At 35.9% G+C, this 24,219-nt stretch overlaps 1 protein-coding gene across 1 annotated transcript in view; it reads left to right on the top strand.

Moving 5' to 3' along the window:
- TUT4 (terminal uridylyl transferase 4) overlaps positions 1 to 24,219 on the top strand; it is a 3,240,181-nt gene that overhangs the window by 2,027,975 nt on the left and 1,187,987 nt on the right. The window lies entirely within an intron of this gene.

Genomic DNA, 24,219 nt, shown 5'->3' with positions numbered 1-24,219 from the left:
ACTGTCTAAAACTTCTCTAACTATTAAATAATTGTCATATACCTTGTATCAATTCTTAACCAATGTTTTTATATTATGTCTAATTTGTTATAAGTAAACTGCAGAAGTTTTTGTTTTATTTTTGAAGATTGTAAAATTATTGTTCTTAATGTTTTGTAATAATTTGGTGCTTTTCTCCAAGGGTCTACACTGAAAATAGGCGTTTACCCAGTTGGACTTTCCTATTAATCAAATGTCAGTAAATGAATTCCCTTTTTCCTATGTAATTTGCTCTTTCCCTTTTCTAAAGATCCAGCTTCTTCCAGTTCTTTTATCTCTGTTACTATATACACTATCAATAGTACGGTTGGTATAGACTTTGATTTCCATTTTCTAGTAAGTGCTTTTTTGGCAGCCACCAGAATTAAACTCAGCAAAGCCTTCCTATGTGTAAGCAATTCCTGTTCTGTATCACAGCTCAAAAATAATTTCCTTAGTTCATTCCTCTCAACTTTTTTATCCAAGTAATCAGAGCAAAGCCAAAAATAGTGGGTGAACAAAGTCCCCAAGTCAGGAACAGATTTTAAATATTGCACTTAGAAAGTTGCTAGAATAACAGGTTTTGCTGTAGCATACATTTTCTGAAGGATATGAAGTCTGAAACTAAAATGTTTGTCATCATTTAGTGAGTTCAGTCTTCAGTGATTGCCAGAAAACCAGAAATTGTATGAGAAATAGATAAAACATATGACACAAAAATCTGTATCAACTTACTACACTCCCAAAAATATGTCCCCAATTGCCTCCCCCTCATTTTCCCCCCATTACATGTCCAACATTTGTAATCTGCCTGAGGAAAAATTCTTTGGAGTCTGCCTGCAGTATAAAAATACCCATGCAAACATCCAAGCAGAAATCCTAAATATTTTAGACTTTTGTTGCATATTTGCAAGCCATGCATATTTCCTCCTATTGTCCTGTTATTTCTTTGTGAATTGCTTATCCAGTCTCTCTTCCCAGTCTTTCTAACCTCCTCTGATGGATTCTAGTAATTACCATGCAATATTTTATATGCCCTACTAATTATCCCTTTTTTAACAGCAACTTTGTCTCTAACCTGCAGATGTAACTTCTGCTTGGTTTCATTCCACTCCATTACCTTTTCCTCCCTAATTATTTGCTCCCAATGGCTTGGTTTCTTTACCATTTTTTCTAGTAAATTCCAGCCCCTGTTGTCAATTTCTTTACCCCTACTTGCAGTCATCCCTATTCGCAAAATCTCCTTTCTCCATTCCAATGTTGGATTAGTTCCTGTAATATTTTCTTCAACGTTATGATTGTAATATTCTGTATGGTTGTTGCTCTCTGTAAGGAGCTAGGAGCTGCACCCAAAATCCCATTCTCTCTTTATTTCTTCAACTTCACCCTTGCTTCATCATCATCACTTTGCACTTTTAATTGTAACCCTATGCTTATGTTATTTGAGCCTTAACTGCTTATCTCTAAAATATCCTTTCAAATCAGGTAATCCTAAACCACCTTGCTCTATTAGGAGGATCAACTTATCCCATATAACTCTTTCCTCTTCCCATCCCAGATAAATTCCTTCAACTCTCTATTAATTATTGTCTGCAACTCTGGTTGATAAAAATATACCTTAGAATTTATTGTTAGTATCACTAAAGGGACTTTAACATTTTTCACTGCTTGTATCTCACTATCCATATCCATAAACAAAAACTTTCAGTTTCTCAGTTTGTCTTTTGTTAACTTTCATTTAGTCACTTCCCATATATCCTTAGCTGCTTTAATGTAAGCCTTTTTAATCCATATTGTTAAATACTTAATCTTATCATGTCCCCAAAAATATATGTATTGCTTGAACCAGTTTCTTGTGCGAGTACATAATTTATGCTATACCCTTTGCTTTATCATCATTAAATTTATATCCGGAAAAGACTTGAAACTGTCTCAGAATGTTCCACAACACAGTGTTGTCCTTATCTGCGAATAAAGCCAACTTTTCTTGATTACCATACCAGTTATGTCCCTGAATTTCTAAGTCTCTTATTTTGTTTGCCTATGGCACTTACTATAAAGCAAATAACAAAGGGAAAGAAGACACTCCTGAGGTCTCACCTGGTTATCTGTTCAAACATAACCTGTACCAGTACCCTTCCACTTTAATTCTTGCCTCCAATCCTAAAACATATTATTCCATTTAACCTTATCATGTTGTCAGGGAATACAAATGGCTTCCTTTGCCATACTCATAATATCCCAGCCAACTCTGTTGAATACTTGCTCTGCATCAAGACTCGCCAATGATAGTGGTATTTTGTTACATTCTGCATCCATCTGGATCATCATGTTTCTATTAATATTGTCAAATGTTTGCTTCCCCTCCACAAAATCACATAAACTCATATCTATCAATTTTGACAATACATTTGCCAGTCTTTTAGCTAGTATAGACTTAAACAATTGTTTAAAATTGAAGTAGGTTTATGTGAAGCTGGGTCTGGCAGGTTTTTAACCTCTTGGATAATGCAGCCACCACATCTTTCTTCCATGATGCTGGTACTTCCCCTCCTTTTAAAATACTATTAAACAAAATCTTCCAGATCTTTATCAATTTCTTCCCTCTTAACTTTCACAGATACCATCTGTGCCTGGAGAGACTTCCCTGCAGATTGATTATACATTGCCATTTTTTATCTCATCTCTTTGTTTCTTAACTATTAGTTGTTGAGCCTCATCTTCTTCTAACCTTAGTATAATGAAGTATTCCATAAATATTTTCATGTGTGCTCTTTCTTGGTTTCCACATTCCATGTCTTTATACAAATTTTCATAACATTTCTGAAATATGTTTAATAACTCGGTAGGATCTCTGGTTATTTTTCTTGTCATAGGCTGCCTAAGTCTGGCAGCAACCCTTTCGACTTTCTGTTGCCTAAGTCATTGTGCTAAAAGGTTTCCTGTTCTGGTGTGATCAAAAAATAGTTGCATAACAGCAATTTTTCTAAATTCATGCATATTATCCAAATACTCGTTTTCTGTTTAGCACTCTGCAGTTGCTTCTCTTCATGATCTGTGAGATTCCCCTTATTCTGCAAAAGTTTAGGAATTCCTATTACTTCTTAACCACATTGCTTTCTCTTCTATTTCTACCATACTTTTATACTTGATTTTCATTTTATCTCACTCACTAGCTATCCCTTCTGAAGAAATTTCCTTTTTCTTTAATGACTGTTGTCATTACAACTACCTGTTCCTTAAATTCCTCTCTTTAGCAAGTAGGTAGGTAGGAAAGCACCAGTCTCTCACTTTTACTTCATTACCCTACATTTTTATTTTGTTTTTTTTTTTGTTATTGTGTGATCTAAAATAGTTATTCTATGTGTGTTGAAGCTTTCAATTAAATGTGCATTCTCCTGTGAGATATAATTTCTGTCCGGTCTTGCCCAGTTATTGTACAATGGGGAATAATATGTAAATTCTGTCAGAGTTAGTTCTTACTACGGAATTTACAATTTCCATAGCCAGTGTTTCCAAAAATAGCTCTCAAAGTCACCAAACAAAGACTGTAAACACTAAAAAGGTGACAACATTATGTAGCAGCAATTGTTAAACGGACCGCCAAAGACTGAACCGAAAATTAAAATAAAACTTATTTTGTTAAAACAGTGAACATTAAACATAAGTGCTTTTATCTCATCAGATTCAGGACATCATCAGAATAATTGTATTCAGACCCAATACTCCCTTGTATGCCATCCAACCAAAATAATCAATTAATTCATTACTGTCATTTAAAATTTTAAAATAATATGCACCCAGTTCATATATACTCCCCTGTACTTTAAAAAAAATAAAAAACTGTTAAAGGATAAAAAATGTACACCTCATTATTACAGTAAATAATAATATAAAAACATAAAACCAGTTAAAAGTGGCATTTTTAATCTAAGATCATTCATGTGTGATTTTTTTTTTAATTATAGTTTAGCTGCACGGAATTTTAATACTGGTTGTATTGAAATGTGGTCATTCCAACCAGCGGGGGGTAAATGTATTTCATTTAAACTGCCAAAGCAGTTCTTTATATTCCTACCTACTCTCCCAGTCCCCTCCCCTGGGATTTATTTCCACTTGTTCCAAAATACCAAACCTCAATTCATTATTTGAATGTTCAAGTAGGGTGTGCTTGTGGAGAGTATTATTAACAGTTTTGTTCCTTATACTGTAAACATTTTTGTGTATTTCATATAGCCAATATTTTCATGAATTTCTTCAGAAACCTGCTGTATTTTCTTATATCTTCCATTCTAGGGTCCCCCTCACTATTGCAAATTATTTTTCAGTCCCTACCTACATGTAGTAATCTTTGCTGAAAAGTGATTAGTTCTGCCATAGTTTTCTTAAGCTGCATAGTAACAGTTTTTGATGGAATATAAATACATGCCAGTGTAATCCTTGCCAATGGCCCCTTACTACCACCAATCTACCATTATTGGCTTTTTTTTTCTTCTATAACTACTTTAGCCCTTCTAGTAATCAGTGTTATTACTTCTCTTCTTTGTCCTGATATTTTGCTGAATATCCAGCCTGAAACCCTTTCTTTGTCAAATTCTCATGCTTATTTCTGTCCAAATGTGTATCCTGCAGCATTGCTATTTGCACCCTGCATTTCATAATGTAAACCAATACTCCCACCTATTACACATGACATTTTTTTATATTGGCAAGTTTTAAAGAAATAGAATTGAAAATATCACAAAATAATGAAATATATGTAAAATGATAGTTCATTCTTGCATTTCCAAAGCTGTTAGGAGATGCGCTTTCTGCAGGTGCAAGCAGTTAATCATGATAATTCTGAGTACTGTGCTGAGTAATTGTACAAGATACAGTGCAATTAACATTTAAAGGTACATTGGCAAGAATAAAGTTATACAAGTAGTTGCCTCTACAGCAGAGTTAGTACTTTATTGCATGTAAAATAGCAGGCAAATGTTTATCTAAATGTAGCTAGTGCACTTTTCCTTAGGGCAAAAAATTAATGTATCCCAAAAGCATGCAAGCTGTTTCTTATACCTAGGAGGGCAACAGATGGAAGAAAAGAATGGATAGTACTTAGGAAATACAGTTTCTAATGTGCTGTAGCATGGGTAACCATAATTTTAAAATAGATAGTGCCTGTGGGTTAGCTATTGATTTGGGGCAATTGTTCCTATCTCGAGGAGTAAAAATATATATTTTTTAAAAATGTACATAGTTTTGGGTGTTGTAAATTAAAAGGGGATAGTGGGGTTCTGAAAATCTATTTTTTTAGTACTATCATTGAAGCAAAAAGTCTGTGAAATGGATTCAAAAGGAAATGAGAAGAAGAAACTACATATAGGTATCAGCTTGCCAGAATGTGTGCAGGTAAGTTAAAACATCAGAAACATGCACTGTCTGCATTTAAAAAAGTTGTCCTGTATAGTAAGTAGGAATATTAGCTTTCCATCACAATGGCTACTCCCTTCATATTGGCATGGAATGTATCTGGCTTTACAGTGTTTTTCCAATGATCGAGTTACTTTCTTATTCCTCTATAAAGTTCATCTTGCAACAGTTTCAGCATGTTTGTTCTAAATCTTCCTATTTTTTTCCTCTCTTTTTGTGAACAGTTTCTGAAAGCAGTTTTAAACTTGAGGCCTTCTCATAAGCAGGTTGCTCCTCTGTGGGATCTCACCTTTGTGTTGGAGCAATTGCCTTTCACCTTTTGAATCTGCCCATTAAGCTAATGTGATGTTCTTGACTTGGAAAACTGTAGTCATTGCTCTGTCATCTGCAAGAAGAGTATCCATGTTGCATGCTGTGATAGTGGGTGAGCTTTATCTGATTTCCCACAAAATATGGTCTGTTTAGGAACAGACCCGTCATTCATGGTCAAAATGCTTTCAAAGTTTACATTGAATCAAGCCTTCAGTCTCTGAGTTTTCTACCCAGAACCTAAAAAAACTGTTCCTGAAGGTCACCTACAAGCAATAGACAGGAAGTTAGTTCAAGTAGAGAATCACATGAGTAATAAGGAGCTTGCCTGAAGGCTCTGTATTAATGGAGTTAAATGGTTCAATCAGGGCCTGTGTAAAAGTGCACCTTGGTGGAGTTTCCCAAAACTAAAGATCTGGAATCTGGGGGCTAGCAGAGACATACAGTCTTGGACTTTGATTTTAAGTGCAGCTAAGTGCTGGATGGACTACACAGACTGTATGTATATATATATATATATATATATATATATATATATATATATATATATATATATATATATATATATATACGCTGAAGAAAATCTTGAAATTACTGTTTTTTAAACCAAGTGAGCTGATGTTTTATTTTTACCTCCAATGCTTCCTTATACACACACACACACACACACACACACACACTTTCCTGACTGTTTTCATTTGGCTTGGACTTAAAAAAGGTGCAGTGCACATTTGGTGCATTTAACATGTTATAACTACCCCTAGCACAAAACCATGGTTTTTGGACTTAAAAGGTGATGGTTGTAAAACATGGGCCCAAACACATGAGCATTCTGATTTGCTAGTGCAGATCTGTGGGTCACTGTGAACTCAAAGTTGCAGGAATAGGAGCCATTGCTACTGCTTAGTGTTACAACCCATCTGCTTACTCAGTCACAGCAAAGAGGCATGGTCGGATGGCAAATTGAAATGCCTACCCAGTAAATAGATGGAGGGCACACTTGATTACAAAACTCCAAAAAGCTGGACTGCAAGAAGGAGAATACCAAATGCAGAACGTAAAAACGAAACAAGTTTATTCCAAATTAAGAGCTTTTCGTCACAGTGAATACTGTAACTTCTTTAGATAAATTAGTACACTGGGCGCATGCCCTTAAATAGTGAAATGCTGATAATAACATGAAATGCAAACTATATAGAGTTTGTATTTCTTGTTATAATCAGCATTTTAGATATTTTGCATTTGTAACGTATAATTATACTTGTAGATATTTTATGTATCATAAGAAATACTAAATTAGTGTTTCTATTGTAGGGTACGGATTTGAGTTGTGGATATGTGTGTGTGTATATATGTTTTTATGTTTTTTATGGATCCCTCAGAACCATAGTTACTAAAGAGCACTGTTTTTGTTACATAGTCTTTGAGAGAATCATCTGATTAACCATTATTGGTTAATCACCTAGCTAATTAATGATATTATTGACTTTACATTTCACTATTTAAGGGCATGTGCCCAGTGTTCTAATTTATCTGAAGAAGTTACAGTATTTACTGTACGAAAAGTGCTTAATTTGGAATAAACCTGTATCTTTTTTACATTCTGCGTTTGGCGTTCTCCTTCTTGCAGTCCAGCTTTTTGGAGCTTCGTGTTTACACTTGATTAAAAAACGTACCCTATGGCAGAATTACTGCTTTAATCATTGCTTACCTTTCTGCTGAAAAAACACGCAAGGTGCTGCTCAACATTAATTTCTTGAGAGAACACTGCTCTTAAACCTACCCCTGACATACCAGTGCTTATAGTGTAAATTCTGTGGTAAAAGCATAAGTCATTGGCACAAGTTCTGCACATAGAAACATGGATCTTTTTTTTTAATTCATTCAGTGTTTTATCTGCATTGAGACTAATGCTTGTTAATAGGAGCTTTCTCTCTTGTAAGAAAGCATCAAAGGAGAAGTAGCAGTCATAAAATTTTCTATTGTACCCAGTTAGTCCAAGAAACCCCTTCACTTGTCTTGATGGAGAGGTCATGTCATGAGCTTTTTGCATGTGATCCTTTATTGTGGACATCAACAGCTGTAGTCTTTCCTGCCAACTACCCTAGTGTTTTATTTCACTTGTAAATAGCATAACTTCTTTCCAAGTGTCCTTATTAGTGTAAGGCAGTTCTCAGGAAAGCCTTTTGTACAGTGGTTCACATGGAATAAACACAGTTAAATCTTGTGGCACCTCTCTGATTGCAAGAAGATCTTACCGTGTACAATGGTAGCATTCTTTAACATGGATTTTAGTGTTTTATTGAAACTCTCTTCTATTTCATCCCTCTCTGCGGATGGTAGGTGGATATCCTCAACTGTTTTGAAGCACTGGCATAACTTATATAATATTTTTGCGATACAGAGGGATAAGTTCGGTGGCACTCATTCTGGATATTTTAGAGCATGGTCCATTAGTAGTAAAAATGTGCTGATACTTGTAGCTAGATTTTACTAGTGGCCCTATAATGTTCATAGCTTACTTTAAAAATGGTAGTCATTAGGATCAATGGACTCTCTAATACAAGATAGGGTACATTTTTCTGCTGTTCTAGAAGAGAAGCACTTATTTATACTTTTTTGTTATGCCTGACTAGTGAAATCAGGCTAACACTTTTGCCTTAGTTTTGTCCATCTCCAGGTGAAGTAGCATATGACTATGGGCAAACGTCATTACTTGTGTCCTATATGACTGGCACTAACAGCTGATATAGAATTTCTTTCCTATCTCTATTTTTGTATAAGAGGTCATCGGGGTAAGAAGTGATTGGAATTTGTCAGGGTAAGAAGTGATTGGAATTTATTGTTCATTATCCTCCCCTACAGCAGTTGGTTACAAAATGTCTTGCCTTACTTATCACCTCACAATTATTATTTTCTGAAGTTTATTTGGCATACCTTCAAGGTGGCTAAATCATGGTTATTTTCTTCAGCAGTTTATCTTGAGCTAGAAGTTATAGCGTCCTCATTCAAAAATACTGGCCCTGCAGCATCATCCATGTCTCTTACCACAAAGGGTAGTTCCAAACAAAAAGCAATTTTATTGTCTGTGCTATCATTACAGACTTTTTCAGTGCTCTCTTTATTTAGGTCAGTGTAGTTTGGTATGTTTAGATGCCACCCTGTCTCTTATTTCTCTGTATTGCCCTCCCTCTGCAAAAGGCTCCTGCAGTTTTTTTATCACAGATAACTTGTCAAGTCTGCTGTTACTTAACAGAAGTGGGTTCAAAACTCTGCATTTCCTTATTGGCATATTTTTTAATGCCTTGACTGTGGGTCCTCACTTAAGTATGCCTTTGTGTTTTGTGTCCTCTGTTCCTATGCTCGCATTTCTTGTCTGTCTGTAGACTTCTGTCTTGTGTTGATTCTGTCTTCAGAGTTTTCTGTCAGATCAGCTTTTCTTGTACTGATATCTCTTACAGTTTTGGGTTGTTGGACTTGGCATCTTTAATTTTGTCAACCTACCACACTGTCTGTGGCCTTTCTCCCTCATTTTCTGTGGTTTTTAAATTTGGAGAATTCATGAGTCAAATCAGGAGTTGCAGCAACAGTTTTCTCAGCACTGTTTACATTTCTGCAAGTGTCCAAAAAACCAAACGCTGAAGTCTGCAAACCAAAGTCAAATAAACACACAAATCACTGCGCAACAATAAAGGTTGTCCACCACTGTGTTAATCCGAAAAACGTCCACACGGTGAATGGTTAAAACCTTTTATTAAAGTGAAACAAAAAAACTGCTAAAATTACACTCCATAGATTTAGCGCGCTTTCATCTCGTGTCCCGAGACTTCATCAGAATCATCTGTAGGACTCTTCAAACACATTTAAATAACATTACATTCATTTTCATTGGTTATTCATAAATTCATTTCACTACTATGTCACTATTCTATTTAAATCAATAAAATTAATAGAATAAATTACTTCTATTCAAAACTAAGTTTTGCTGCACCCTACTACCAATGGATACAGTATAAATGTGCAAAAACAAAAACAAATAACACGCAGCCATAAGCTAAACTTAGCACTTTTAGCTTAATAATATAAATACTAAAACCTTTTAAAATCTATTTAAAATCAATATTGTACATCAACCACAATTAATATTAAATAACAGATAATAATTTGTACCTAAAGAACCACAAATATTTAATTCAAAAATGTAGTTATATACATATTCTAAATCTAACAGTTGTTCATAAAGGTAAATTAATAAATATGTAAACAATATATTGATTTGTTATCTGTAAAAAATTCATTGTCCCTTATAATGCAATGTTGATATATTATGTTCTCTTAAGATTCAATGCTAATAATTTTAAAGCTGGCTTGATGGAAATATGATCATTCAATCCAGGGTAGGTGCACGAATCCAGTCTTATTTGCCATATCATTTCTCTATAATCCAGGAAAGCTTCCCAATCACCACCCCTCTCTCTCTGTTTAACCTCTTCCAGTACCCAAAATTTTATATCCATATTAATACATTTTGTTGAGTGTCTATATAAAGCGTTATTCTCATTCTTGGTATTAATATCCCTGGTGTGTTCGTATATTCGGGTTCTCAAACTCCTTTTTGTTTTTCCCACATAGTGTGCCCCACACTTTTTACAATAGGATAGATAAACAACCCCCTTCGTATAGCTGCTGCTATAGCTGAAACTCTTCAATTTTATTCCAATACCGGGAATATTTAATTCTTTTTCACCCGATATGAAGGGACATTGGGCACATCTCCCACATTTGTGTGTGCCCACCTTAGAATGTGCTCCCTCCTTATATGTGACTTTTTTCCTCTTCAAAATATTTTTCAAGTTCATATTCCTCCTAAAACTATATTTTAGGGGGTTTTCAAAAATGTGCAACCTGGTTGACATTCTACTGAACATATTCCATACCCCATTAATACATTTCTTTAACCATCCTATATCGGAATAGTATGTTAGGACAATGCATGGTAGTTCCCGCTGCCTGTTTTCAGAATTAATCATTGTGTTACAATTTAATCCACTACTTTGACTTGTATTACTGTTCAAACTGCCCATGCACTCTCTTAAACTATAATTTTCCTTTTCTTCTTTTAGTAAGGGGCCAAAATATGTATCCCGCTTTTTCATAATTTCCTTTTTAATATTATGTATCATCTTAACAGGATAACCCCGTTCCCTGAACATATCTTGTATTTTGTTCAGTTCTCTAATAAAGTCATCATAATTGGACGTCATTCTAGATACTGTAATCATCTGCCCCTTTATGATATTTCTTTTAAGATTGTGAGGGTGCTCACTCTGATAGTGCAAATATGAATTGGAATAGCATTCTTTTCTGTAAATATTGGATCTCTATTTCTGTTTTCCATATTCTTTATCTATCCTTACATCCAAGTAGTGCATTCCATCCCTATTCCACTCAAAATTAAAACATAAAAATTCTGTACTACTATTCAAAAACTCCATAAACTCAATAATGCTTTTGTGAGTACCATCCCACACAATAAATATGTCGTCCAAAAACCTTTAGTATTTCACTATATTTTGTTGGAATATTGATTTAAAGACATATTTCAATTCCCAATACAGCATTATGATGTTGGCATAAATTGGGGCACAGGCGGACCCCATTGCCACCCCATCCAACTGGTGATGTATGTCTCCCTGAAAATAAATGAAATTGTATCTCAAGACTAGCTCAATACTCTAATACCAGCCTAAATTCATTAAGATTTAACATTTGAAATTCAACCAACATTTCTTCGAACCATTTCAATCCTACATTATGTGGAATCACAGAAAATAAATCTTTTACATCTATAGTCAAGAAAAGAAAATTTTCATTGAATGGAGTAGTATTAAATTTTCTTAGGAAATCCCACAAATCCACTAATATATGGGGATATTGTAAATAAAAATTGTCCTAACATACTATTCCGATATAGGATGGTTAAAGAAATGTATTAATGGGGTATGGAATATGTTCAGTAGAATGCCAACCAGGATGCACGTTTTTGAAAACCCCCTAAAATATAGTTTTAGGAGGAATATGAACTTGAAAAATATTTGGAGAGGAAAAAAGTCACGTATAAGGAGGGAGCACATTCTAAGGTGGGCACACACAAATGTGGGAGATGTGCCCAATGTCCCTTCATATCGGGTGAAAAAGAATTAAATATTCCAGGTATTGGAATAAAATTGAAGAGTTTCAGCTATAGCAGCAGCTATACGAAGGGGGTTGTTTATCTATCCTATTGTAAAAGGTGTGGGGCACACTATGTGGGAAAAACAAAAAGGAGTTTGAGAACCCAAATATACGAACACATCAGGGATATTAATACCAAGAATGAGAATAACGCTTTATATAGACACTCAACAAAATGTATTAATATGGATATAAAATTTTGGGTACTGGAAGAGGTTAAACAGAGAGAGAGAGGGGTGGTGATTGGGAAGCTTTCCTGGATTATAGAGAAATGATATGGCAAATAAGACTGGATTTGTGCACCTACCCTGGATTGAATTATCTTATTTCCATCAAGCCAGCTTTAAAATTATTAGCATTGAATCTTAAGAGAACATAATATATCAACATTGCATTACAAGGGACAATGAATTTTTTACAGATAACAAATCAATGTATTGTTTACATATTTATTAATTTACCTTTATGAACAACGGTTAGATTTAGAATATGTATATAGCTACATTTTTGAATTAAATATTTGTGGTTCTTTAGGTACAAATTATTATCTGTTGTTTAATATTAATTGTGGTCGATGTACAAGATTGATTTTAAATAGATTTTAAAAGGTTTTAGTATTTATATTATTAAGCTAAAAGTGCTAAGTTTAGCTTATGGCTGCATGTTATTTGTTTTTGTTTTTGCACATTTATACTGTATCCGTTGGTAGTAGTGTACAGCAAAAGTTAGTTTTGAATAGAAGTAATTTATTCTATTAATTTTATTGATTTAAATAGAATAGTGACGTAGTAGTGAAATGAATTTATGAATAACCAATGAAAATGAATGTAATGTTATTTAAATGTGTTTGAAGAGTCCTACAGATGATTCTGATGAAGTCTCGGGACACTAGATGAAAGCTCGCTAAATCTATGGAGTGTAATTTTAGCAGTTTTTTGTTTCAGTTTAATAAAAGGTTTTAACCATTCACCATGTGGACGTTTTTCGGATTAACACAGTGGAGGACAACCTTTATTGTTGGGCAGCGGTTTGTGTGTTTATTTGATTTCTGCAAGTGTAAGAGGGTATTATTTTCTCTCATCATGTCATGAATGCGTATCACCTACAATTTTTGGTTAGCTAATATTTTTCTTACAGTACTGGGGACCCTTGAAAATGGTAATCATGCTTCCATTTTCAAAACCTGTAATTAGGACAGTACACATTGCCAACTTAGTTGTACCACAGTGACATAAATGTTGACTCAGTTATCTTAGTTGTAGTCTTGTCCCACTACTCCATAAGAGCAACTTTATTTTATAGCATGCATTTAATTTTTCACATTTCTGCATATAGCATTCTCGCCAGTATAATAGCATTTCTTACTGCAGTTTTAGACTTAAGCAGAAAATTCAGTTTGAAATGTGTTGCAGACTATTAAGTTTTGTACTACAGTTACTAGCTTATCACAGTTCTTGAGATTGTTTTGTAATACTCCTTTTATTGCTAGATAAATTTCTTCAACTTGTTTGCTGATAAAATTTTTAACATTTTCAATTTGCTGTTGATATTACGTTCTAATCAGAGCTGTAATGTGTTGTCATGCAGCGGAGAGCTTACTTTTTTTGTCAGGGTTAAAAGCAAGTTATGAAAATTTGATTGCTTCTTCAGAGGTTGCCCCAGCCTTAACCAGATTTTTTTTTAGTTTATATTCTGTATAATCAGTCCTTTACATGTTTTTTTTTTTTGTTTTTGTTTTTTTTTTAAGTCTTAAAGCCTGTCCTCTCAGCTGGGATGGTAGGAGTTTGCCCAATCTGCACAATCTCTATTCTCTTGGGTGTTGTGGTACTCAGAAACCACAAAGTATGATTCCAGGTTATCATCCTTGTTAAGAATCACCGTTTTTTTTAATCTCTGCTTTATACTCGACAATTTCATCAAACCCTCCCGTTGGGGTCACCAGGGAACACTTAAAAAAATGTTGTTGCTAAGTAGGCTTAAACCAGCAGTAGAAATGCCTCAGGGAAACAGTAGTTGTTTTACAAGGAATTATTAGCCCAAAACATGCCTTTCAGTCTCCAGTGTAAGAAATCTAGACAAAGCCAAAATAATGGGAGCACAAAAGCCCCAAATCAATGACTAATTTTAAATATTGCTCGTATAAACTTATAAAATTGCAAGAATAATAGGTTTTGGATTTAGTGAACTATATTAAAAAATGCAAAGTGCAAATAGTTATGGTACATGGGACACATTTGAAATGAACTGATCATGTGAATTTTAAAAGAATGGATTTCAGATAGTAGTAAGGGGCTTCTGGCAAGGGAGAAAGATTATGCTGGCTTGTATTTGTATTCCACCTAAAAATGCTACAGTGAAAGTTAAGAAAAGTTGTCAGACATAATCAGCAGGGAATATTACTTGTAGGGTGGGACTAGAATTTGATTTGCAACAATGAGGATGCATCTGCTGGGCCTAGAAGGGAAAATATAACAAAAGAGGGTAGATTTTTGAAGTAATTTATGAAAATATTTGATATGTAAGATGTCACTTCAGCAGTAGAAGCTCAGAGAGAATTTACATGTGATTCCCCAAGTCACAAAAAACTGGGCTAGACTAGATAGAAATTAAATTTCACAGAAAGATTTGCATTTAACTTAAAGTTTTGATATGCATCCAATAGCTATTTCAGGTCATACTCCAATAGTTACTAAAATAAAAATAAGATGCTGGTGCTTTCTCACATATTAAGCAGAGAATAATTTAAGGAATGGATAGTGGAGATTATTAAGGAGTTACTAGGTAGGATAGAAATTTCTTCAGAAAATATAAGTAGGGAGTGGGATAAAATGGAAGCAGAGTTGAAAAATAGACTAGAAGTAAAAGAAAATGAGATATGGTTAAGAAGTAATGAAATATTTAGTGGGACTGACAAAGGATAAAGTATTGCAGAATAGGTAGAATTTGACAGAACAAGAAAAGGCGCAACTGCAAAATGTTAAAGAAAAAATAAAGGGATTACCTGTGTGACGTCCGGCTATATCTCACCAGACTACCAACAATTAATGTGATGTCCCTTACTACCTGGGGTTAGTAACTAAGGAGCTTCAATCCTCACTACTGACTCCAATGTGAAACTGTCACTTAAACAGGAGTAATATTTCACAATTTTCCCCTAAGAGCACAACAGGAACACGCTGTATAATTTGGGACTGGACTGTATACTCCTGTCCATCCCTAATGTAACTACTTGTTACATACTTCAGAGCAATGTGTCCCAGTTTAAGACCTGTGATGCACTCATACTCAAAGTAAATTTAAATCTCACATCCATCCAAACACCTTTGAAAAAGCCTGACACAAATTTCCAGCTGTGTCCCTTCCACAAAATAATATGGCAGTGCTGCCACCAATCAGAGTGTTTTCATGCCCTTCTAAAGGGGTGTCCAATTATGAAAATTAAATATCAAAATAAATGATAGCTATGACCAGATGCGACCAGGCCTTCAAGGTGACCTGAGGAGTATCAAACAGGTATAAGCACACTCTCTTCTCTAAAGAACATACTAATGTCCAACCATAATATAAAGTAATGAAAAAACATTTAATAATAAGTAAAATTATTACAAGAATGTAAACCAATAACTTTCAATAAACACCAGAATTCAGTCACCAGGAGTATAAAATTAAACTGTAGGATAGAAGTCCATCATTTTAGAAAATCTCTGTCTAAATAACTAAACTTTCCTAATCTAACTGGAGAACACTGTCCCCGATCTAATCTAAGACATAACAGCAAGGCAAAGGCAGACTTACAGTTTTGGTGAGTTCTTTTTTCTGCAGGGATCACTCACAGCACTGTAATTGACTGCAACTCTTCACAAACTGCTCAGCACTTGACTAACTGCACAGCTTAACAGTCACAACTGTCTTATTTTAAAAATAAGTCATCTGTTTGAAAAAGTTATTTTTCCTGTCAATCAGCTGTTCAAATAATCACCTAGCAACCAGGAGTATTCTAAAGACGTCACCTAATGTTTAGCTGATTCTCCACAGTAGCAACCAGGAACATTCTAATGACATCACCTACTGTTCAGCTAATTCTCCATAGCACTTTAGAATGTCCCTCTCAAACATGTGCAATTAGAAATATATCAAAACACTGACAGATTCTTTGAACATTCTGTTTAAACAGGGAAATACTCAATATTTAAAAAAATGTATTTACATTTTCTCAGTTAGACATACTGGCATGCAATACAAGCTCATTTGAGAATATACACAAATCTCCTGCCAGACAAGTTAACACAGATGACAGTGTTTTCATTTTCTTCACAACCTGGATAATGTGATTGACTTTAGAAATATTGCTGTTAAGCAACTGTTTTTTTTTATGTTAACTCCAGATATAAAATCTTTTAACACAATGGCTCAGGCAACCAAAAGTAGAAAGGGTTGCTGCCAGGCTTAGGGAGTTTATAACAAGAAAAATAACCAGAGATCCTGCAGAGGTGTTAGAAATATTTTGGAAATTTTATGAAAATATGTGTAAAGCAGAGAAATGTGAAAATAAAGAAATAGTACAAAAGGAAATGTTTATGGAAGAATTAAATATGCAGATGTTAAAGTTAGATGAGGCTCAATTATTAACAGTTTGGATAGGGGAGATGAGGAAAAAATGGTGGTACATAATGAGTCTACAGGGAACCCTGCAGCAATAGATGATATTCCTGTGGAAGTTCGGAAGCTAGGAGGGAGGAAAGTGATAAAGACCTAGAAGGTTTTGAGTATTTTAAAAGAAGTACCTACATCCTGGAAGAAACCTGTAGTGGCTGTAATACCTAAAGATGGTAAAGACCCATTAGATCCAGCTTTAGGCCCATTTTGATTCTAAACTATGATAATAAAGTGTTGATGTCTGTAATGGCTACAAGAATGGCAAAGGTGATGCCAAATATGATATGGATCAGTATGGTTTTATGGAGGGGAGGCAACCATTTGACAACTTTAATACAAAGTGATGATCCAGAGGGAAACAGAATGTGAGAAAAGGCTGCTGTTGTTGGTGAGTTTTGATGTAGAGAAATCATTTGATAGAATAAGCTGTGATTTTATGAGTAGGGAAGCATTTGCATTTCCTGATACAATTATAAGGTTAATTAGGGGGATATATGAGGGATCAGAAGCAAAAAAAAATAAAGTGGGGGGGGGGTTCCTCTCTGATGAGTTCTGTGTGAACAGAGGACCAGGCATGGGTGTTCTGTTTTCCCTTTGTTCTTTGCAGTATATATAGAACCACTGGCAAAGAAAATAAGGGACTCAGAAATTCAGGTATATATCTGGTATGCAAGTCAAGAAAAGTTGGCCTTTTTTTGCAGATTATATTACTTTGTACCTAATAAAAACAGAAAAGGACATTGCAGTGTTGTGGAACATTCTGAGACATTTTGAAGCCTTTTTCAGGATACAAAATTAATGAAGATAAAACAAAGGTGATAGCTGTATGCTGTACCCCAAGCAAATTGGATCAGCAATATGCATATTTATGGGGAAATGATAAAATGAAGTACATAGGATTGTGGGTTAAAAAGGTGTCTGTTATGACTGCTAAGGATATGTGGGAAGAGAAAATAATAAAAAAATTGGGAAACTTGAATCCTTCTTTCATGGATATGGATAGCAAGATACAAGCAGTGAAAATGTTTTTAGTCCCTTTAGTTTAATACATGTGTCAAGCATATTTTTATCAACCAGGGGAGAAGTTGTGGATAGCAATTAATAAAGATTTGAAGGATTTCATCTGGGAGGGGAAGAAGGCAAGCGTCAAGTGGAATGAGCTGATCCTTCCAATAGAACAAGGTGTAGTTTGGGGTTACCTGATTTGAAGGGGCATTTCAAAGCTATACAGTTAAGGCTTATATACATAGTACAAACAGAAAGCTGTAATTCAAAGTAGAAAGGGATGTTGCTGAAAAAGGTTGGAAGCTTGAGAAATAAGGAGGGACTGAGATTTTGGATGCAGATCCTTAAGAAGAATAAAAATAACCATACAGAATATTATATTCATAAAGGTAGCAGAATATATTTTAAGAACTAAGCCAACATGGGAATAGAGAAAGGAGTTTCCGCTGATAAAGATGACTGCAGTTAGGGGTACAGAGAAGATGGGACTGAAATTTACTGGAGAAAACTGATAAAGGAACCAAGATACTGGGAAAATAATGGGACAGGGAAAGGTAATATAATGGGAAGAGGCCAATAATACATTTGGACCGCAGGCTAGAGATTGCCTTCCCTATCAAGGACTGATATCAGAGTATAGGCAAAGAGAAAGGAAAAAAATCTTCCACACCAGATGGGTATTGATGAGTAGGACCAATACTAGCAGGTATTAGGGCAGCTCAACATGTGAAACTTTCCAAGACTAAAATCTCACTCCTTTACCCTTATTTCAGCACCTGTGACTTTCTTCTTTAGATTTCTGTTAATGCACTGCAGCATACAGCATCAGAGAAATGGCCCCGGACTATTGTCATTCTAGTGAGGTAAAATATTTCACAAATCTTGAGAGTATGGTATTTTCTCTTTTTGAAAGCATTGTAGTTTCTGATACCTTTTTATTCAGGCTAATGTTGCTGCTTCTGTCTTTGTCTATACTGTTTTTTTTTTTTTCTAAATTTTGCTTTTCCAGTATTTGTCTCACTGATGTCTTATCACCTTTTCCCTTTCAAAAGTTGCTGCTTGTTGTAGTTTCAATAGTCGTTTAAGGCCTTCACGTGTTATTGTTATAAAAAAAAAAATCTTTGTTGTTGGACTGTGGTTGGAATACAACTGCCATCACATACTGAGTATTAAAAATGTGCAGTACCTTGTCCAGGATAAGCAGAAACTGTGCTTAATTTATTTGTGGAAGCAAAGTAGCATATGTAAGAGTGAAATTTATAGAGGATTCTTGTCTAATACCATAAGAGACTGGAAAGCTGAACTTACAACCTGTATATGTTTGAGTACTTCAAGCCACATTAATTCAAGAAAAAAGAAACTTAAAAATGTCCTAATGTCATGCAATTCGTATAAACTTCAACTGACAGACACTGAACACTCATACAGTTCCAGCAGTGGAAAATTTTATTAAAACATTAACAGCTTAGCCCCTTTCATCCACTCAGAACCTGATAAGAATCTAAACACTTCCTCATTTAGCAGTGAAAATAAACAAGATCTTATGACCCCACACATCTTAAAAAAAAGTTTGAACACCTAAAAATGTATGTGATAATATATATACTTTTGTTTTACTAATTAAAACTAATGAATTAAGCAGTATTTGTAAATGCAGATTAATGCCATTAAATAACAGGTGTACATACACTGTCTAAACCTCAGTCGATTTCAGTGCTAATAATAAACATGCACTAGAAATATTTTCATTGACTGCTGGGGTGGTGGCCATCTCCTAGTATGACTTAAAGGTTCATAGGTGTATACGAGGCTAATAACAACTGGGGCCTTTTTAAGCCTAGCCAAGCAGACTAAATGTATCCTGCAAGTGTGTGCCTTAGAGATTATTTTAAGGGGTATATGTAAGCTAGGGCAAGATTTATAGGCTGTCACTGTCCTTTAGAAAAATAGGTGCTATACCCAGGATGTATTTCCAATTTCCTATCCACTGGTCCAGGTTGCCGTTAATAGGATTAAGGAAGAGCTCTGTTTCTCATGGATTGGAAGCCTGTTCCAGAGAAAAGAAATTCTCCAAGTGACATTCCTTTCCCTCCATCATGTCTTATTTATGTCGCAAGCAAAATTTAAATCCCTAGATGAAACAATGTTGATGCTATTCATTTTGCAAATATGCAAAAGGACCATTAGAGTGAGATCCAGGGATGCCTTGTATGCCAGGCATAGGGCATCTCCCAGCAGTCTGTAGGAAACAGAATATAGAGATAGGGCTATGAGGCAATCTGCGTAAGACATGCTTTTTGTGAGGGACCTCTGTGGACATTCCAGTTGTTTCATGTGCCTGGTTAGGTACATACTGAAGGGGGTGTTGTACTCACTGCTTGGTCTGATGATAGCTGTGTACAGTGACATGATAACTTTGTGGATCTAGATGCCAAACTCTTATTTATTTTAAGTGACATAGAATGACTTTTTTACAAGCTGAGACGCATGTTTTTTGAAAGACAGTTTACTATCTACGACTTCCCAAATCCCTGACTACTATGTCTACTTTAGGGGTGTTTTATCAATGATTAGTTTCTTTGGGTGGTCACATTCCCAAAATTTCTTGGCACTGGGATTTAAGCCATGGCTTTGACACCAGTCATTTGTCTGTGTTAGACCTTCCTGTAAGATGTTAGCATCTTGGGGGGAAGGGGGGTCTCTGTGATTTCTCCTAGCTTGCACTCATTTGCAAACTTGGTCAGCTAGATGCCCTTGACGTTGGTTTTGACTTCTGAGAAGTAGATGCCAGAAAAAAGCAAACCCAATACATAGCCCTGAGAGACTCCCCTAGTGACTGGTCTCTTTGTGGAGATGGTTTTCCCTATCCTAACTTCCTGGTCCTGTCTGAGAACCAGCTGGCTAGCAGGCACATAACACAGGGGTTTTTGCCTATATCAGTGAGTTTGTTTACAATGCTCAAATGGGATATTCTATTAAATACTGTATCCAGTTTAGGCTAGGCATTATGCACTGTTTTTACTTCATCCATTGCATTGGTGACCTTCTCAAAGAAGTTCACAAGGTGAAGTAGGCATGATGTGCCCTTGATGAAACCAAAATGGGTTGGCTCCAGTGTTTGTATGTTTCCTCTATGTGCTTATTAATCATTTCCATAATAATTCTTTCCATGTCTTTGCTTATGAGACTAGTGGGTCGGTAGTTCCTGCAGTACATTAATGGCCTGCCCATGTGCAGAAGGATGACAGTTGCAGTTCTCCATTCACATGACACAAATCCTGTCTGAAGGCTGTGTTTAAACACTGACTCTAGTGGTGTTGATAGGTCATATTTCAGGCTGTTTAGGAGGCATCTTGGGATATTATTAGGGCCCGTCATTGCAAAGTTTTTGGCCTTAGAGCATCTATGATTTGCTCCCTAGTGATAGTTTGGGGGGAGGTGTTTGATAGTATTTCCTGGGGCAGAGGGGGGAGGGGACTGGAGCTGAATTTGTTGACTATCAGATTTACTATATCTTTTTCCTCCTTGTAGGTGGCTCAATTTACAATCCATTGTGCACACTGCTGTTTGCTGCATTTGAGGTTTTGGACATAGCTAAAGAAAGCCTTGTGGTTGTCCTTTGCCAGAGGCTATCTTTACAGCAAATTTGGCTTTTGCAGACTTAATTTGCCCTCTTAGTTGTTTAGATTGATGAGAATGTTTTTATTAAGGTAGGCATTGCACACTTTCTAATTTTGTGTGTTTTCATTTTCTGTACAACCTGTTTATTTTCTATTCCACCAGGGTGTTTTTTTTTAGTTATTTCTAGGCCTATTTCTGCTATGCAGAGCTGTCTCTAAGCATTTGTTGACATGACTGTACATTCTTTGAACAATTCTGCACGAGCATTTGTGTTCTCAGGGTTTTGGTGGGGGGGGGTTAATAGCTTATTACTTAGTAGTAAGAAATTTACATTAAAATTGTTCCTAAATGTTACGGGGTTAACTGGGTCACAGAATTGCCTTTTTATGAAGGAGGCACCTTTGTGGTCTACCTTACCAGAGAAGACTGTGCACTGGGGCGGTACAGTGTTCTCCCATGTTTGTGAATACCAGGCTGAGTATGTTTTCTCTCCTAGTGGGTATATGGACTGTCTTGTCCAAGGTGTCTGTGAATCTCTGGGCCTGTAAGTTTGGGTTGTGGAAATATCCCAGTTTATGGTGAGGTAGTCGAAGTTGCCCGTGAATATGGTATGGGGTTGAATGGTGAGTGCCTCCAGTAAGTCCAGGTATGAGCTGTGGGTTTCTTAGGTCCTAGAGAGTGACTTATAGCTTGGGATTGGGGTATGGGACTCTGTCTATGGAAATGTGGACTTGCAGAAGCTCAAGCACCTTTCCTGTTTGATTAGTTTTAAAGTGAGTTTGTTGTTGATGTAGACTGATATACCTGTACCTTTGGTCCATGCCTGTGCAGTAGCTGGATTCAATGTATGAAAGGCATAGTAGGCCTGCACTGCCAGGGTGCCCTCCTTGGTTTTAAACCATTTTCTCAGTAAATGCAGAGATGTCCACATTCACCAGGGTGAAGAGAGCCTGGATGGAGTGGAATTTATTGTTTAGGTTCCTGGCATTGCACATTAATACTTTAGATTGCCATGGGTTGGTTGTGCTATGTCAAAAGGTTTGTCAGTTTAGCATTGCCTAAAAAAAGCACTATGGGGAGGATAATGTTTTAGCTAGTATTTGAAAGCCTAGCGGGGGACAGGTGCAGACCATCCTTTTTCACAAAACAATGTGAATTGTTGACCATATCCTTTCATACTGACAAATATTTTGCCTCCTTGGAATGACTCCAAAAGCAAATCTGATTATCGCAGTCAGTCACATTTTGTTCATATTGTGACATCTTCCTTGGTGAAGGTAGAATACTACTCAGTGTCAGACACACACCAACCTGGGACAACACAGTCTGAGAGCTCCATAATGTCTTTATTCATACAGTCCAGATAGGTTTGTCTCATTTCATTTACAGCCACATGGACTGTGACTGAGTCATACTGGTAAATGTAGTTTAATGGCTTCATTGCATGGGTGGTGTGGCAGACTGTGGGCATGATAGACAACTGACTGTGATTTTCTCCCTATTCAGCTTGGTGAGTGAGACATCTGTATGTCTCACAGTGGAGTCTCCGATGAATAAAATAATGGGCAGTTTGTTGGCTTAGCTTGAAGTGTTTGTAGATGAGACTCCAAATGATATAGCAGTATATGTTGTGCTGGGTGCTGTTTTGGTGGAGTATTTTTGTGGTTGCTGAGGATTCTGTGTATATGATGAACATCTAGGAGATCTTTGGGGTTTAGGTAGGTTGCTTTCAAGTGCCTCAGCATATGTTGGTGTAGTTATTGTGTCAGTACTATATGATGTGGGTGTAATGCTTACATTACTGACATCCAAGTACTGCAGGAGTTTACATCAGGCTAACTTGAGGATATAAACTGCAGTTAAACTTCATGTGAGTGAATTTGTGCAACAGTGCACCTCTCTGTGCAAACAAGTTGCTAATTGCATAAATGAGTTCTCGGTAAAGTTACAGGTGACATTTTATAGGGAAAATTTAGTCTCTTTGTTTCTGAGCCCTATACAAGGCACTGCTAAACACCACTCGGCAATGAGTAGTGAAAGTTATAGACACACAGAAAAGTGACTAAGCCAGCTAAAAAGCCCTCTGGCCAATGAAGCAATCTCCCTTTAAGCCTCCCTCTGCATTTCCCAACTCCAACAGACCAGGCTGCCTTCCTTCTGCCATTAGAGTTGCAACCCCAGTCGTCTTAATGTGAAAACACACTTTAGTTAGCCCAAAGTGAAACAGTACCAGAAATAAGTCAAACCACTTGCTGCAACAAGCAATTACAAGATAGTTCTAAGGATGACAAGCCAGCAGTGAGGAATACACACTCTAAGGTGATTTCAAAGCACACTAGCAGCAGCAAGACCAAGGAAATGCAAATACATTTTACATTGATGAAATGCAGAAAAAAATTCAGTAAGTAAATTGAAAATACTGTAGCATCCTTTGGAAATATCTTGCCAGATTTAAATTTAAAGTACTTATCTTAGCCTGGATAGCACCAAATATAGGCCAAACACTGAGAACACAGGTGAGGACACCATGTATTTTTGAGCTCTTTGGAACAATGATTATTTTCCCATAACTGCAGAAATTTTCCACTCCCGCTGGGTTTAATTAACACAAGCTCTAGCTGCAATTCACACAGCTGACCAAATCTTTTTGTTTGAAGTTTGAAAAGTGACTAAAACTATAGCTCTCAACCTCTTCACACAATCTGGACATATCCAAAATAATGGGGGGAACAAAGCCCCAGAAATAGGGACAAATTTTAAATATTGCTCTTATAAACTTAGAATATTGCTAAAATAAAAGGTCTTACGTTACCATGTATTTTCTGAAGGATATGAAGCCTGAAACTCAAATGCCTATCATTATTTTGTGAATTCAGTCCTCTCCGATTTCCCACAAATATCCAGAAAATCACAAATTTTATAAAATACAGACAAAAAATATGAGGCAAAAGTCTGGACAGT

This window comes from Protopterus annectens, chromosome 10.part0 (genome assembly GCF_019279795.1).
Source record: "Protopterus annectens isolate FY-2018-M chromosome 10.part0, PAN1.0, whole genome shotgun sequence".
NCBI classification, from domain to species: Eukaryota; Metazoa; Chordata; order Ceratodontiformes; family Protopteridae; genus Protopterus; species Protopterus annectens.
The sequence above is the reverse complement of the archived record's forward strand: the minus strand, read 5'-3'. Positions and strand labels throughout refer to the sequence as shown.